Source organism: Theropithecus gelada, chromosome 4 (genome assembly GCF_003255815.1).
Source record: "Theropithecus gelada isolate Dixy chromosome 4, Tgel_1.0, whole genome shotgun sequence".
Taxonomy (NCBI): Eukaryota; Metazoa; Chordata; class Mammalia; order Primates; family Cercopithecidae; genus Theropithecus; species Theropithecus gelada.
In genome coordinates this window covers 157,529,695-157,544,141 of record NC_037671.1, presented here as the reverse complement: position 1 = coordinate 157,544,141, position 14,447 = coordinate 157,529,695, and the positions used below count along the sequence as shown (strand labels likewise).

The following is a 14,447-nucleotide window of genomic DNA, read 5'->3' as shown; positions in this document are numbered from 1 at the left end:
AGTCTTGTCAGTTTAATTGTTACCACATTCAGTTGAAGAAAAGCTAAGAAAAGCTGGACATAGTGGCTCACACCTATAATTCTAGCACTTTGGGAGGCTGAGGTGGGTGGATCCCTTGAGCCCAGGAGTTCAAGACCAGCCTGGTCAGCATGGTGAAACCCCATATCTACCAAAAGTACAAAAAAGTTATCCCGGCATGTTGGCACACATCTGTGGTCCCAGCTACTCGAGAGACTGAGGTGGAATAATGGCTTGAGCCTAGGAGGCAGAGGTTGCAGTGAGCCAAGATCTGGCCACTGTACTCCAGCCTGGGCGACAGAGCCAAATCCTGTCTCAAAAAAAAAACAAAAAAAAAACTTTAATTCAAAATTCCCTGTAATATCAGGTATAATTGTTTTGAGTGAACTTCTCTGATGCTTGGCTACACACACACACAAAATCTAAAACACACAAAGAATAAAAAATCCAGATAGAGGCCTAACCCCTAGGTATAAAAGAAAAATATCTACCAGCTCTTCACAGACATTGGCATTATCTTTTATGCAGTAAATAGCGAGAGACTTAATAATAATTCAATTCCGTCCTTTTAGAAATTCACCAAATCTTTGTTTCCATGACCCCTATTTCTAGACTCATCAGTCTGTTACTTCAGTGTGTAAAAAAGTGTTCTCTTTGCTTTCCTCTAGCTATCCTACTTACTAATTTTTTTTAAATTCTGGATTTTTGTTCTACATAAAGGTATGTCATGATAAACATGACTTTAGACTTTTATTATATAATACCAAGAGAAAGAAGAGGTACATATACATGTGTTCCCATGCATGTATGTAATGACAACTTATATTACAATGAGGGGATTTGTTTCTAAAGAAAACTATTCATCAAAACAGAAAGTCAAAGAAGGGGTAAAGGGTGTACAGCCCTTTCTCCTATGTACTGGGTATGTGTGTAAATAGTCTGTCATCACCTTATTCTGTCTCAAGCAGAGTGGTCTGTGACATGCAGTAGGCTTTGCCCAGTGTTATTAGAATATCTTTTCCTTTCAGGCAGCTATTTAAGGGTGGATTCAGAGCTCTTTCTTCTCCTTGAACTAGTAAAGTGGGAATGTGGTACACTCCTTCTTTACAAGAATATTTTGGAATATATAATAATGCACTGATTTAAATCTTTGCAATGGGTGCTGTAATATTAAGAGCCCCTGAAGAGCCTCGAGCTTTTGTGGAAGTAAAATCTCTATAAATAGTAATGAGGTCAATTCTCTCATATTTTGAAGGGCATGAGTGAAGGTTTATAGAAGGGGATGGAGCAAAGGGAGCATAAGCCTGGATGTCATGATTTTCAAGTGTTTACAACACTTCTGTTCCAGTGACAGAGCAAAGCTAAACTTACAGTCCCTTTAAAATATGAGACTCAAGCTTATTATTACCATAGTGGGTATTCTCTCCATGCTTTTACTGCACCCTGAAATAATTCCTTCAGTTTATAGGTGAGTTTGCAATATTTTTAAAAGAAAGGGAAAAAAATCTCAAATAGGCTAATTAAAACAGCAATTCAAACAGGTAGTATGAACACCAATATATACCCATACAAGAAAAGTAGGTCAGGCAATTGGGAATATTTTAAATCTTTCACTAATCCCTGTTGGAGACCTGAAAAAAATAAATGAATTAGTGACACTTTGTATGCCTGTTATTTAGGGGTCACAAATTTGGCTCTATGATTTCAAGCAACAAAAGCATAAATTCAAGCGTAATAGATTATAAGATTCAATATTCATAAGATTAAAACATAACAACTATTTGGGAAAAGTACTCCTTATAATGAGGCTAGAGAGAATGCTTTCCCTTGAGGTTCTCATAAACTGGACCCCCTGTCCATGTAACAAGCAACATCCTTAATGTGGATGAAGCAACACATTTATTAATAATAGGGACATCTTTACTACAATTAAAGATAATTGCCTTATGCCAAAGTGCAATTTCATAAAAGCAATGGGAGTGGATTTTGGGAGAAGAGAGAGGTGGAAGTGTTGTAGCTTTTTCACTCCTGTTTTTTGGTGAGTGGGAGAGAGTGTTACAGTTCTTTTATTCCCACCACAGGTTCCCACTCCAGTCCCACTCCAGTTTCTTGTCTCATGACCAAGAAGAATAAGGCACACAGACACCAAGAGTGAGTAAGGTAGAGTCAGATTTCTTAAGTGACAGAAAAGCTCTCAGCAAGGAGAGGGGACCCAAAACAGGGTTGCTGGCTGAGGGGCTAATTTTGGGGGTTTTATGGACTGGGAAGGAGGAGGAGCGCACTGAGCGGTCTGCGCATCTTGGAGAAGGCATCATTCAGAAAGAGACAGGATAGTGAAAAGAATCATTTGGAGGCAGAGGTGAAACCTTGGCTCACAACCAGTCAGGGGCTGGAGTGATGTTACCTTATCCAAACGAAGATTTGGCCCTCGGCCAATCACAGAATATGTAAAACAGGTGAACGGTAAGGACCAATCAGAAGAAAGCACATGACACAAGAAAAAGGCACACCAAGGAGAGAGAAATATGTCCAAAAAAGGAGTGGAATTTGTTCTTCTGGGTTTATAGTGGGCGTTCCCATTTTGGGGCCGCAGCTTAATTTTCAGGCTGTTTTTAGTTTGAAGTTTTACCAAGGACCCACCCTAACTGCCTGCCTGACCCGGTTTCTTCCTTCCTCCTCTCTCAGAAGTCACTGTTGTACAGAGTTGTGGCTCTCTGTGGCTTCATGTTGGAATAGAATTTAGAATATTTATGAGTGAACAAACAATAAATATTTACCTATATATGCTCACCTAAGACAATATTCTATACATATTCACCTAAGCTTTGAAACCTACTGAGTGACAATATATAGATTAAAATTCCTATCAAGTACTGAGAGTTATCAAGCAAGAAAACAAAGAAAATTTAGTAAAAGATAGTTATAGAAGGTTACTAGAATCTCAATGAACATACAAATGTGCTATTCTTTATACAACGTGGAAAGAAAAGACTGTGATATTTATTTAAGGGAAGAAACATGTGCAACTATTCAAAAACAGAACAATGGAAAATGACGATAGTGGTGATTAGACCTACCATATATTAAAATCCATTACAAATCTACAATGATTAAATTCATATGGAACTGGTATAATATCAATGGACCAGATCCTAAGACAGTTTTGCTGGAATGAAATAAGCTATTTAGAAAGAAAAACAATCTGAGAATCCAGCAGAAACCATAACCCAAATAAATTCCATTTCAATATAAAAGTGTGTTATTACAAAAAGAAATGTTTAGTAGAAAATATAGGTAAAACCAATTTAATCTCTTCTTTAAAAAGGACATTCTTAAACAAATTTTAAGAACAATCTTCAATAAACTGAACAGTCATGCAAAAGATGCAATGATGAAACCTAACTGAATTTTGGATAAAGTAATAGAAGACCATAAAATAATGAAAGACTTATTTTAGGAGCAATAGGAAAAATTCAAATAAGGACTGGATATTAGATATCATGTAATTTTTGGTCAGGCACCGTGGCTCACGCCTGTAATCCCAGTACTTTGGGAGGCCAAGGTGGGTAGATTATCTGAGGTCAGAAGTTCAAGACCAGCTTGGCCAACATGGTGAAACCCCATCTCTACTAAAAATACAAAAATTAGCTGGGCATGGTGGCAGGCACCTTTAATCCCAGCTACTCAGGAGGCTGAGGTGGGAGAATCACTTGAACCTGAGAGGCGGAGGTTGCAGTGAGATGAGATCGTATCATTGCACTCCAGCCTGGGCAACAAGAGTGAAACTCCATCTCAAAAAAAATTAATTAATTAATTTTTTAAAAAGACATTATGTAATTTTTGTTAATTGTCATAGGTGTTTTAATGGTATTGTAGTACATAGGAGAATGTCTATATTCTTAAGAGATTTACAACGAAGAAGATAGCAGCCCAGTGTCATGATGTCTGAAGCTTACTTTCAAATAGTTCAACAATAATAAATAAATATCTCTCATTTACTTATATATACACAAACATATATATGCATATATGTATATGTATGTATCATATATTGAGGTCAGAGAAAGGAGAGAAAATGTGACAAAGTTTTATCAGCCAGTGAAATCTAAGTAAAGAGTATACAGGGCTCATTGGATTATTCTTTTAATTTTTCTGAGTCTGGAACTTTTAAAACAAAAAGTTGAAAGGAAAAATAAAGTTGAAAATCAAAAGAACATTAGATTTAATGAGTTAAAAGTGTAAGGCATCTATATGTCAAAAAAAGGATACTTCTAAGTTACATGGCAAATGGTTATATTTTTAACAAACAAAAGGTTCATAAAAGTTATTAAGGAAAACATTAAAAAACCACAAAAGGAAAATGATGCAAACAGATGCTCCCCAGAAAAACTTCAAGTGACTAACAATATATGAGAAAATCATCGCCGAGAAAATAATGTCAATTTCACTAGTCATCAACAAGAAAATGAAAGATTATTTTCCCCTATAAAAGTTAGCAGTTTTGTTTGTTCATTTGTTTTCTTTTGTTTTTAATGGTTATACTTAATACTACAAAGGGTGCCAGAAGAGACATCTTTTCAGTGTTGAAGGGCTTGCAAAATGATACAAGAATTCTGGAAAGAAAATTTGAAATGGTTTCAGAAACATGAAGAGTGTACAAACTTTCATCAAGTAATTATTTTCTGGAAATTTATTCTGCAGGAGGAACCAAAACTTGGACAAAGATTGTACACCAAAAATATACATCGTCACATAATGCAGTTACAATAAAGTAAAATAAGAAACAATTTCAATGTCCACTGTTAGGATATAGGTAAGCAAAACTTTTACTACATGGCACATCCACGAATAAAACACTATGACGTTGCTAATAATGTATATAAAAAGTTTAATGACATAAGAAACTTCATATAATAAAATCTTGAGTGAGAAAAACAGGGTAACAAGCCATATATGCACTATTCGTCCATTATGAAAAAAAGTTTATTTAAAAATCATGAAAAAAATGCTGAAAAAAATACCATGACGAAATATGAACAATGGTTGCCTGTAGGTAGTGTGATTATCTATGTTTTGTTTCCATTTTTATACTATTCTATATTCCCCAAATTTCTTGTTGTGAGCAATACATGCTGCTTAGTGAGATACAAATAAAGTTCATTTAGAAATGCTTGCAAAGACATTAATAAAGAGAAAGAAGAGAGCCTTCAGGTTACCTTGAGGTAACCAGAAACACACTGGAGCCCATCCAATGCTGACTTGGCAATATAAATACAGATGTAACATAAATATTACATAATATTTAATATGTTTATATTTAATAATATATAAAATGTATTATGTAAACAGAAATAAAAGCAAACCATATACCTCAGAGACCAAACATAACTTTTTGAAGACTTTCCAAACAAGCTCTGTTTTTCTGTTTTAATAAGGGTCAAAATATTCTCCAGAGTTTTTTGTTTGCCTATTTGTCCTGTTTTGTTTTGTTTTTATTTTCAGATAAAAGAGTTGAACATTAAGTAAGTGGGAAACTCTGACATGGGGAAAAAGAAAGTTGTAGGGCTCTACCCAAATGAAACAGTCTGAACACACACTTCTGCCCTGTACTACTCCATATTTGTAGTTAGACACCTCTTTGAGCAAAATTAACTTTTTTGAATCATAGAAACTCACTTATCTTAGCAATATAAATCTGTTCCACATTAGAAAATCAAGATATAGGGAAAGACATACATATGACTGGTTTAAATTTTTCACATATTTATTTTTAATCTCCAATTAAATTTGAAGACTTGGACTGGAAAAGTCAATCACTTTGCTTGCCCATGATTTCCCTGTACTTCCTAACACTCTTTTAAGATCTACTCATACCTCCTTTGTCAGAGAGAATGTTCCCACAGGACTCACCGAATGCACAGAAAGACATATGACCCAAAACCCAGGCATGGCTGATTGTACCCAAAGGACACCTACTTAAGTGCAGTCTCTGTGATTTTCTCTTCGGAGAATTTCCAGTTAAAATACAGATAGGCCCAATTCATTTTCTGAGGATAGTCTACCTGTCAAGTTACTGATTTAGTGGCTGGGATTACCACCTAAAGACATTTTTGTGTTAATAAGCCAACCAAGAGAGCTGGGCTATGAAGAAAACCAAGAAAAGGAAGTAGAAAACCCATAGCTATGTAATGAACACAAATGATGCAGAGAAAGTGGGTGGATTAAGATGCTGTGGTTTCTGAGGGCTTTCTAGTTCTCTATTTCAGCACCTCACTCGGGCCTGCCTACATATCCTACCTGTGGTTTCATATGTCTAATGTCTTGTGAAAACTTTCCCTTTATTTAAACAAGCTTTAGTTGTTATTTTGTTGCTTGCTACAAAAGCATCTGTCTTAGTCCATTCTGACTGCTGGAACAAAATATCAGAGATTAGGTAGCTTATAAACAAAAGAAATTTATTTATCACATTTCTGGAAGCTAGGAAATCCAAGATTAAGGCAAATTTGCTGTCTGTTGAGAGCCTATGGATAGGTTCATGGTTGGCATATTCCCACTGTTTCCTAACATGGTCGGAGACAGACAGCCCTCTTTATAAGGGCACAAACCCCATTCATGAGGGCTCTGCCTCCATGACCTAATCACCTTCCAAAGGCCTCACCTCCTAATACCATTAAATTGGTGATTAGGTTTTCAATGTATGAATTTTAAGAGGCCATAAACATTCACAACATTCAGACCATAGCAACATCCTTGGGTAAAATATATACTTCTCCTTTCTAAATTACATTGAAAGGTGGACAAGCTGTGTATTTTTTAATCCATCTTTAATAGATTAGGAACTGAGTCAAATAATTTAACATCACATGTCTAGTTACTGAATCCATGGGACATGAACTTAGATTTCCAATTCTAGTTCTTCTGCTGTTAACTCCTCTGTGTCCAAAGGGCAATGCCGTCCTAAAAGCCATTGAATACATCAGCAGAGGTCTGTTTTCAAGGTGGTGTAATTGGGAAATGCTACATCCGGGTCCTACTCTGGTAGCATTGTGCAAGGAGGCCATGGATGAACAGTTCAATTGAAAGCATCAGGACCACTTACTTATAGTTCTACCACCAAATTTGTAGAAAAACTCCAAAAAACTGTTTTGACATTAACTGTTAACCAAAATTTATTGCAGCTTCTATTTTAACTACAGCTATAGTGTCGGTGTTGAATTGTTCTTTTCATCAAGAGAAAAGCAAGTGAAAACGCCTTCTAGTTCCAGTGTTAAAAATATTCTGTAAGCTCAATCAAACATCTTCAAATCTATCTAAAGAGGAATAAACAGCTAAAGTCAGCCAGAATCTACTCTATGCTCTTGAATATAGTATAACTAAAGAAATACAGTTAATTTACTAATACCTATTATAATAGCTACCTTTGTTTTTGAGACAGAGTCTTGTTTGTTACCCAGGTTGGAGTGCGGTGGCTCATGGCAGCCTCAACTTCCCTGGCTCATTAAATTCCATGTGGCTCACTGTCTCAATTCTTCCAGGAATTTGCTCAAATTTTACCTTTTCAATGGGACCCTTCTTGATCTGCCTATTAAATTCAGGCATTTGAGACCATCCTGGGTAACATAAGGAGAGCCCATCTCTATAAAAAATGTAACGGTTAGCCAGGTGTGGTGGTGAGTGCCTGTAGTTCCAGCTACTTGGGAGGCTGACGTGTTAATCTTGGATTTCCTAGCTTCCAGAAATGTGACCTGCCTATTTAAAATAAGTCTTGGCCCCTTATGTACCTAGTCCTATACCATACTTTATTTTTTTTTTCTGCCTGAATTTAAGTAATCCTCCTGCCTCGGCCTCTCAAAATGCTAGGACTACAGGCAAGAGCTGTGCCTGTACTACCATTTTTTAAGTGCCTACATTGTGCCAGGCACTTGTCTGGGTTCTTTGCACACATTATTTTTTCATTCATTCAACAAATATTTTATTGATCATACAGTGTGCCACTCACTGTTCACACGTGACAATCCCTGAGAATATGACAATGAACAAAACGAAGTACATGCTCTCAACAAGTTTCTCAGACTTCATTTAATTGTTACAGTCAACTCACTGTTATTACCACTTTTTTAAAGGAGGAAAATATCCCCCCAAAAGTTAAGTAATTTATGCAAGGTCACCCAATTGATGAGGAGTAACCTAGACTTCAGACTTAAAATTTCAGGTTCTTTCCATTTGACCACAGTGCCTCTCATTAAATCATTGAGTATGGAAAGTGAGACATATTTATAGCCAGGAGAACATGGTTATGAAGCTGATAATCACTGATAATCCATGCCAGGACCTTCTCACATCATATTAGTTTCTTGATGCATTTACTACAAATGTAGATTACTTTCCATAAAGTAATACTCCCATTGAAACCAATATTTCCTAAAACACTTAAACAACATTGAAATATATCATTGGATTATCACTGGATCAGAATCTAAAATACTCCAAAGTCAATACAAACGACTTTCCAGATGTTCAATATAAGGTGAATGCAAGCAATTTCATTAAATCAAATTAGGCTAATTTGGTTTTTATTTTAATTCATTCATATATATGGAGTGCCTATTATGGGCCAGAACCAGTTCTAAGTGCTTGAATACTAGAATGAAAAAACAAACTTCTACTCCAATGGAGTTCATATTATTTTTAAAAAAAATAAAAGAAAAGAAAACTTGTTGTCATAAGGTAGCAAGATAAGAAAAGAAAAATAAAGTATGGTATAGGACTAGGGGCATAAGGGGCCAGGACTTATTTTAAATAGGCAGATCAAGAAGGGTCCCATTGAAAAGGTAAAATTTCAGCAAAATCCTGAAAGAATTGAGACAGTGAGCCACATGGATGCCCAAGCAAAGACTCATCAACTTCAGTTTTCCTAAGGTGAGCATATCACAGTTATTGGGAACATCAGGATCGGAGAAGCAGTGGGCACCGGGTTATGTAGGATCTTGTAGGCCATCATAAGGAGTTTGGCTTTTACTCTGAGTTACATAGGAGGTTATTGGAGAGTTTCAAACAAAGAAATTTTATTACATATAATTTAATACATATAATACATATAATTTATTACATATAATATAATATTATACAGCAATTGCTTAAAAGAATCCCTGGCTATTGTGTAGAATAGACCATAGGAAGGCACAGGGTGGAAACAAGGAGATGAGTTGCGAGGCTTGTAGTAACCAAGGTGGGAGATGATAGCATCTTCCATCAAGAGTAGAAGGGGTCATATTCCTGGAGACATTTTCATTGTAGAGCCAGTAGGGTTTTCTAACAGATTGGATGTGGGGTTTCAAAGAAAGAAATCAAAGGTAACAACACGATTTTTTGCCCCAAGCAGTGATGATGATAGAGTTGCCTTTTACCATGGGAGGAGGAGCACGTTTGAAAGGGTAGTTGTCTGGGCCGTGTTATGTGTAGTTTGCAACATGAAGAAAGTCTTTCCCAGAAGTGACTGCCTGTGTCAAGAGCTACTGATAGGCTGAGTGACAGGAAGGCTGAGAGACTAATGGATTTAGCAATATGGAGGTCACTGGTGACTTTGACAGAAGCTGTTGTGATGGAATGAAATGATAGGAATGAAGGACTGTTTAGTATGGATGAAGAAGCAATGGGGAAAGAGAAATTGAAGGCAGCAGGTAAAGTCGCATTTTTTGAGAAAATGGGCAAAAAAATGAAAGAGAAAAAAAGAAGTTGAGAAAAAAATATTAAATAACAAGTTAAAATTGAATAGCATTTTTATTTGCTGACAGAAATGGCCCATTAGAAAGCAAAGAATTGGGCCAGGCACAATGGCTCATGCCTGTAATCCCAGCTTTTTGGGAGGCCAATGCTAGAGGATGGCTGGAGACCAGGAGTTTGAGATGAGGCTGGGCAATACAGCAAAATCCCGTTGCCATAAAAAAAAAATTAATCATTAGCTGGATGTGTTGGCACACATCCGTCATCCCAGCTATTTGGCAGGCTGATGCAGGAAGATTGCTTGAGCCTGGGAGTTTGAGGCTGCAGTGAGCTATGATGGTATCACTGCACTCCAGCCTGGGCAACAGAGTGAGACCCTGTCTCTAAAGAAAAAGAAAAGAAAAGAAAGAAAGCAAAGAATTGATGGGATCTATTCTTGCAGAGGGAGAGTGGATGAGATTGATCTTATCCACTTCTGGTGAGGAGGCTGATATTAGAAGTGTGGGTAGTTCATTCACATCATAGTATACATGATTTGTGATTGCAGTAGCTCAGTATATTACATAATTTTTATTATTATCCTTATACTACTGATACAGAAATCAATTTCTTTGCAATTTGCTAAAAAGACTGTACCTATTTTCTCACATAAATTTAATGAATCAAAAATGAGTAATCTTATTTTTATCACTATTTATCTAAATTTATTCCATGATAAATATTTCAATGTTTACATCATGTAGCAGTGTGTGCATAAATATTGAGAGGCAAGTTGTAAATGTAAAGAGGACACAGTCTTCCCTGGGAACCTGTCCCCTAGTTCTCTGCTGCATGGTGTACTATTAATTATTCAGCATTCAAGAAAGTCTTCCAGGGAGGCTGTGTCTGGCTCTCACTCTCGCCGCCATTGCAGTACGCTGAGCTCCATAGAGACAGCACCGGGGCAAGTGAAAGCTGGACTGGCACAGGGCAACTCTGTGTCTTTCTGAGGAAAAATAATGAAACATGGGCAGAAGAGATCCTAAGAAGCTAAGAGGCAAAATGTCTTCACAGCATTCTTGTGCAAACTTGTCAGGAGCAGCACAAGAAGCACAACCAAGATGCTTCGGTCAATTTCTCAGAATTATCTAAGACATGCTCAGAGAGGTGGAAGACCACATCTGCTAAAGAGAAAGAAAAATGTGAAGATATGGCAGAGGCGGACAAGGCCTGTTATGAAAGAGAAATGACAACCTGTATCCCTCCTACAGGGGAGACCAAAAAGAACTTCAAGGATCCCAATGCACCCAAGAGGCCTCCTTTGGCCTTTTTCTTGTTGTGTTCTGAGTATCACTAAAAAATCAAAGGAGAACATCCATCCTGTCCTATGCATTGGTGGTGTTGTGAAGATGCTGGGAAAGCTGTGGAATGACACAGCTGCAGATGACAAGCATCCTTAGGAAAAGAAGGCTGTGAACCTGAAGGAAAAATATGAAAAGGATATTGCTGCACACCAAGCTAAAGGAAAACCTGATGCAGTGAAAGAGGGAGTTGCCAAGGCTGAGAAAGGCAAGAAAAAGAAAGAGGAGGAAGACGAAGAGGATGAGGAAGAGGAAGATTAAGAGGATGAAGGTGAAGAAGAAGATGATGACGATGAATAAGTTGGTTCTATCACAGTTTTTTTCTTGTCTATAAAACATTCAGCCAGGCGCAGTGGCTCACACCTATAATCCCAGCACTTTGGGAGGCCAAGGCGGGCAGATCACGAGGTCAGGAGATCGAGACCATCCCAGCTAACACAGTGAAACCCCATCTCTACTAAAAATACAAAAAAATTAGCCGGGCGTGGTGGCAGACAGCTGTAGTCCCAGGTACTCGGGAGGCTGAGGCAGGAGAATGGTGTGAACCCAGGAGGCAGAGCTTGCAGTGAGCGGAGATTGTGCCACTGCACTCCAGCCTGGGCAACAGAGCAAGACTCCATCTTAAAAAATAATAATAAAAAATTTTTTTTAAATAATGAAACATTTAACCCTCCTATACACAACTCATTTCTTTTAAAGAAAAAAACCGAAATGTAAGGCTATGTAAGATGAGTTTTTAAATTATACAGTGTCTTTTTTTGTATAATTAACACACTAACCCACTGCGTCTTTAAATAGCCCCTCCTGGTGGTATTCTCAATAGCCCCTAACCTTGCCTGGTACAGTATGGAGGTTGTAAATTGGCATGAAATTTAAAGCAGGTTCTTGTTGGTGCAGAGCACAAATTAGTTATATGTGGGGATGGTAGTTTTTTACATTTTCAGTTGTCTCTGATGCAGCTTATGCAAAATAATTGTTCTGTTAACTGAATACCACTTTAATTGCAAAAAAAGTTGCAGCTCTTTTGTTGTCATTCTGAATACTTACAAGTATACATAATTTTTTTTATTAAAACGAAACAAAGAGACCCTTCCACTTTGCCTTCTGTCTGATTCATCTCCTACCTCACTGACCATTCCTCCTCCTGTCTCCAGTCCATTACTCCTTTCCATGATCCCATCCTTAGCTCCCTGTATCTTCTCCTTTTCAATTTATCTCCTTAGAAAATTTACGTGGTTGTACGGTTCAAGTACCTCTTCCATATGTTTCTTCTCCATTTTACTTCTTGACTCTCTTAGGTGACAGATAGTCGAGATTTAAAGATTCTGGAATTATCTCAAAGCAACATACCTAAAACCAAACAAATCATCTCTTGGTCTTGCCATTTGTGACACGGTTCTGCTGGTTCACTGGGCTTGCATCTTCTAGTTAGGGTAGGTTTCTCCCATTCTTCTATTTCCTCAAATGCAAACAGACAGAATGGAATGCTCTGATTCTTTTTAATACAATTGCTTTACCTCTCTTATCCTGCCCTCTTTATTGCCACAGCTACTGATCTAGGATACCACTTCTCACCTCACATGGCATCGATTGAGCTGACTTCTAAATGAGTTCCTGCTTTCAATCTCTCCCAGACCCAAGCCATTCTTACACAACCAAATGCCTGGATAATATAACTAAAACATATTCCATCATGTGATTTCTCTAATTAGCAAGACTTAAAGCAAAGTGCAAACCTTTAGCAGGACATTCAAATCCCACCACCATGTGGGAGTTTACCAGTTGATCCTTACTTGTTCCATTGTATTTATCTTTCTCCATTCTACTCTATGGGCAGTTTACTAAAGCCAAGCTCTTCGCTTTCCTTAATAAACATAATGTGTTCTTTCCTATTCCTGTTTTCCTTTAGCATCTCCCTCCCTTGGAACTATCCATATCTAGCATCTTCTTCATGACCAAAATTCACACACAAACCCCATAAGCTTGTCCTATAATTACCTGTCTCACACCCTGACTTCCCTCAGCAGGTTAACAGCTTAAACTTGGGGAACCAAGCCTTGAGCAACCAAACAAATTTAAGACACAAGGATTTGTCAATGACAGAAGTTACAACAGAGGCAAAGCTATGGGAAAAAACCTGAGGTTTTGGATCTGCATTCATACTCTCTCTAGATTTCAAACAGACATGCAAATAAGCTTCAGAATTATTAATACTTTAAAAGATGTTGTATATATTAATTATAGCCAATAAGAGTTATCTAGTTTGATATTTCACACCTTACAGAAAATAAACTCGATAATTACAAAGGGCACAGATTATTTTGTTTTTAGTTTTGTTAATAAGAATCTTCCAAATTTTTTTAAAAAATACTCATTTTGAAAGCACAAGAGTTCTATTTAGCACTTGTAAATATAGATAATAATCTCATTTTTAATTGGAAAACAAATCTTATAGCTTTATAAAGCAAAGACTTCAGGATCATATTCTGTAGTTTTCAAGGGTGTATATTTATCAATTAATAATGAATCTATTCACTCAGCACCTTATCCTTGTGTACAACATTATGAAATTGATGGTAAAGTTCAATTTGTCATGCTATATTTTTACAACCGCAGGACTGTGTTAACTATTCTCTGCAAAACAGAAAATGTTGTTCTAAAATTTATTGAACAATTAATATGAAGAAATAAGTACTCCCTTGAGTATTCCCTTTGTATAAAGAAGTTTAAACAAATTGCCTAGCTCATATAGATTGTAAATTCTGGTATTCAAATCAAGTCTGTGTGTGGTTCCAGAAGCCATGGTACAAACCATTACCTCCCATTGTTATCTGCAACATGGTACTCCTTACTCATTCTGCCTAATTAAGATATAATTTTGACATACTTATCCTCCTAGAAGAAATTTATCCACAACAGGATTACAGTTAAAAAGCTATTCTTTCCTCATAGTAAATGTCATCTATACAAACGTGTGGCTTACATAAAATACACTATAGACTACCAAAAAGTTAATACATGTAGTATTTCCACATGTACACTGATTGAGGCCCTGAGATATAGATTGGGATAGTTCGATTCAATTGGGGAAAACTTTTAGTAAAAATTTATCTTTAAGTCTTGAAAATTAGATGCAACATACTTGGAAGGAAGAAATGGGCTAATTAAGGACTGGGGACAGGTTGGCAGATGTGAATAACAGTGTAAAGTGAAAAAGAGAGAATTGAATACAAAGCATAGCATGGGGGTTTCGCTGACCAATGCAATGACGGATTTGAGTGAAAGAGTATGAACAGCACAGCCACATGACCATAGAGACACATCTAGTAGGGTCATGAGTCTTGCATTTACTCAGGGGACAATTTT

At 36.9% G+C, this 14,447-nt stretch overlaps 1 pseudogene; it reads left to right on the top strand.

Moving 5' to 3' along the window:
- Window positions 1–10,746: 10,746 nt before the first annotated feature.
- Window positions 10,747–11,381, top strand: LOC112623490 (annotated as a pseudogene).
- Window positions 11,382–14,447: the final 3,066 nt, after the last annotated feature.